Here is a 3,688-nt window from a genome sequence, read left to right as displayed (position 1 = left end):
GCGGCGCCCAAAGCCCCCCAGTCGGCGGGTGCCCCGGAGGAGGAGACTTCCGAATCCGAGGAGTCCACTAGTGAAGATGAGGAGGGGAAGACACAGTAAAGGATGTGGACATCGGATTGCGGGGTCTCGTTAACCTGGGGGACGAACTGACTGGGGGACGGTAGTACTAATTTTAATGGGTTTTTTTTAGGTTTTAGAGTTTTTAATCACGTTTTACTCGCTATGTAAAGGCCGGGAAGTGATTTTTATTGATATTAGCATTGATGATTTTATTGTTGATGGTGATATCGATGTGTGTGGTATATGGTGTGTGGATTTTTAAAGTTTATTGTATGTATAGTTTGAGGTTGTAATTTAAATTCGTATTATATGGATGCATATGAATGTATGTATATGATATGAAGTCTGGTATGCGTGCTTATTTGTTGATGCACGTTATATGATTGTAAAAATGTGATGATTGAATAAAGGTAAAAAAAAAAAAAATCTGTTCTTAGGAACGGAAACGAAATTGATCAGTCAGAAGGTTGCGAGTTTTAAGACGTGATTTTAATTGTGTTTTATTTTCTGGTTTTAGGCCCAGCCCACCCGGACTTTTGGAGGCGGAGTTTCCCCTGGATGCACCACGACTGAGGACAACGTCTGGAGGACCTGAGGAAGATCTCTGCTCGGGACTCGGCTGGAGGAGTTGGATGGCGGCTGGAGGACCCCAGGGACCGGAGCGGGCCAATGGGGCCTCGGCGGAGGCCTCGGAGCCTTGGGGAACCGCTTCGGCGGAGCCTGGTCCGGGAGCAGGAGGTGGGGGCCTGCTCAATACGGCCAGGTTCCGCTGGAAGGACCTGGAGGACGGACCCCCCTTTATGGATCGGGTACCGTTCATCCGGGAGGTTCTCTTTGAGGCTCTGGGGCTGACGCCGGGGGACCTCATTTGTGCCCAGCGCAACGGGCCCCAGGGGTTTTTCGACGTCACCCTCTCCTCGACGGGGGTGTATCGGCGAGTGCTCGAGCAGAGGGTGCAACTGCGGAGCCACCCTGAGGGCCGGTGGTACGAGGTTGAACCTCTGTGGGATGGAGCTAGGAAACTGGTGACCACTCACATGTTCAACCCCCACGTACCCTCGGATCGTATCCGCAGGTTCCTCCAGGGCTATGGTGAGGTGCATCCGGGGGAGAGATATGTCCGGGATGAGCTGGGCATCTGGAATGGGCGCCGCCAATTCATGGTGACTTTTAAAGAAGACGGAGATGGGGGATGGGTGCACCCCCCGGCCCTCTTCCTCCTTGACGGTAACCGGGGGTACCTGTACTACAGGGATCAGCCGGCCTTCTGTCGGGGCTGCCGGAGACACGGACACAAGGTGGAGGAGTGCCAGGACCTGCGGTGTTTGAACTGTTTGGCGCCTGGACATATGGCTCGGGACTGCAAAGGTCCACGGAGATGTAGGCTCTGTTGGAGTGAGGAGCATGTAGCCCGTTCCTGTCCTCTTCATCTGCGGACATATGCGGCGGCGGTGTCTGGGAGTAGGAAGAGTGGAGCTGGGGCTTTATCCAAGGGAGATCCGGTAGGGGAGCCTAAACCTGGAAAGGCGGCGGCGAGGAAAGGCCTGGAGGTTGGGAAGGCCTCTGATCAGATGCCTCCTCCCTTGGGAAGTGGACTTGGCAATCCCGGTCGGTCTGGTGGGGCGGCCCCGGCAGAGCCACCCGTGAGTTCTAGGAAGAGGGTGAGAGCCGGCACAGGTGCCCCCGGTGATGTGGGACCAGTAGTCAAGGGGAAGAGGGCGGCTCCGGTTGAGGAGGCGGCGCCCAGTGCCCCCCTGTCTGCTAGTACTCCCAGAAAACTGGTCAAGCCCAGTGTGGTTTATCTGGGGACAATAAGTGAGACCACCGAGTCGACGGAGACAACAGAGACCACAACCGCTACCGAACAGTCCACACGTGGGGGAGAGGACACGGAGGAGACTGGGGACATGGATGCTGGTTTGCGGGGTCTCGTTAGTCTGGGAGATGAGCTGGCAGGGGGGCTATATTTTTAGTTTTAATGATTTTTAGGTTTTAGTTGTTTTAAATCGCGTTTTAGCTTGCGTTAGAAGGCCGAGGAGCGATTTTTATATACATGGACTTTGTGGAATTTGTTGTTCATGTTGGTGTATGTTGTTGATAGTGAAATTTTAAAATTGTATTAGATGTGAATGTTTGTTCCTGATTATATGTTGTAAGATATGGAATGGTGAATAAACGGAAAAAAAAAAAAAAAAAAAAATCTGTTCTTATCAGTTTAATATCTGATACGTCCCCTATACGGGGACTTCATATTAAACGGATTTTTAGAACAGGGAGGCGAAACAGGGGCTTGCCCCGTTCGCCCCACGCATCGGCCTGGTATTGCAGTGCCTCCGGGAACGGTGCACCTTCTTAATCCTGCGTCAAAGAAAGAGAACGCAAGTAGAACGGGACGGACGGACCCCTTTCCGCGGTTTTGCGGTTTTCCCGCCTTTTTTGTTCTTTTTTTTTTTTTTTTTTTTTTTTTTTTTTGGTGCACATTTTCTTTTCAAATACTGTGTGTGTGTGTGTGTGTGTGTGTGTGTGTGTGTGTGTTTTTCTCTATCTCTCTCTCGCCTTTAGGCTGCTGCTGCTGCTGCTGCTGCTGCTGCTGCTGCTGCTGCTGCTGCTGCTGCTCCACCACCAGCACCACCACCACCACCACCCCTCCCTCCATCGGATGCCTCCAGCTAGCGTAGATAGCCTTAGCCTTCCAGGCTCCGCCTCCTCCTACCGCGAACAAACTCGCTAGGCTTTGGTCAGACGTAGTCGGGTTCCCGGGCGTTTGCGGCCATGTCTCTGGTTTCTCTTCATTCCCGCATAAATCTTTCGCCTTTTACTAAAGATTTCCGTGGAGAGGAATATCGAAGAGTCCAATTGATTTTTTGAAAGCTTTGCTGTTGCAGAGCTGCACGCAACACACGTTGTCAAAGTTCAATGAGAGAGAGTGGAAGTAGAGAGCAGCCCAGCACAGCACAGCCCAGCACAGCACAGAGCAGCTCCTGGTGGGTGGGGTCCGTCCCTTCCGTCGGTTCGGGCACACTTTCGTCTGCCCGCGCGCGCGCCACGGTGCAACCCACCGCGCCCGTCGGGCCGGTCCTCCGGCCGGCGCGTTCTTCGGGTTATCGCTTCTCGGCCTTTTGGCTAAGTCAAGTGTAGTATCCGATTTGATTGGTGCTACAGCTTGACTGTCATTGGCCAGGGTTTTTTTAGAAGGAGGTTCCAGGGAACCATTGTGCAGTGGGAGGTGGCTTGACCGCCCCCACAGCATGGGAACCCTGTGACTTTCCTTTTAGAGATAGTTGGTATTTTTGCTGGATTTTTTGGTTGTTTTTTGTTTATTTTTAATTTTTTAGTTAGATTAGTTTTTAGCTCATCTGGACCAGCGGGATTTTTGCCAGCAGGTGGAGCCCTCCGGATTGGCCTGTGATCAGCTCTCTCCAGCATGGAGGCCGAAGGGAGTCTGGGACCCGGGACAAGAGGGATTGCCTCTGCGGAAACGGCGGCCGAGAGGGCTACTCCGGTGGAGCCTGGCATGGAGCCAGGATTTGGCCTATTGAATACCGCCAGGTTCCGCTGGAGGTGTAAGGATGAGGGGATTCCTTTCTTGGAGAGGGTCCCTTTTATTCGGGAAATCCTTCTTGGCTTG

General features: G+C 52.8%; 1 non-coding gene and 1 pseudogene across 1 annotated transcript; both read left to right on the top strand.

Annotated features, from left to right (window-relative positions):
• The first annotated feature begins 2,205 nt into the window (after positions 1-2,205).
• LOC145652242 (U2 spliceosomal RNA) lies at positions 2,206-2,413 on the top strand (annotated as a pseudogene).
• A 420-nt stretch (positions 2,414-2,833) lies between these two features.
• LOC118242801 (U5 spliceosomal RNA) lies at positions 2,834-2,949 on the top strand. Its single transcript, XR_004777047.1, has one exon. It is a non-coding gene; the product is annotated as a U5 spliceosomal RNA (small nuclear RNA).
• Positions 2,950-3,688: the final 739 nt, after the last annotated feature.

This window comes from Electrophorus electricus, chromosome 18 (assembly GCF_041902795.1).
Source record: "Electrophorus electricus isolate QZ-2024a chromosome 18, ASM4190279v1, whole genome shotgun sequence".
In the NCBI taxonomy this organism is placed as follows: domain Eukaryota; kingdom Metazoa; phylum Chordata; class Actinopteri; order Gymnotiformes; family Gymnotidae; genus Electrophorus; species Electrophorus electricus.
Note: the sequence above shows the minus strand (reverse complement) of the source record. Positions and strands in the feature narration are given on the sequence as shown.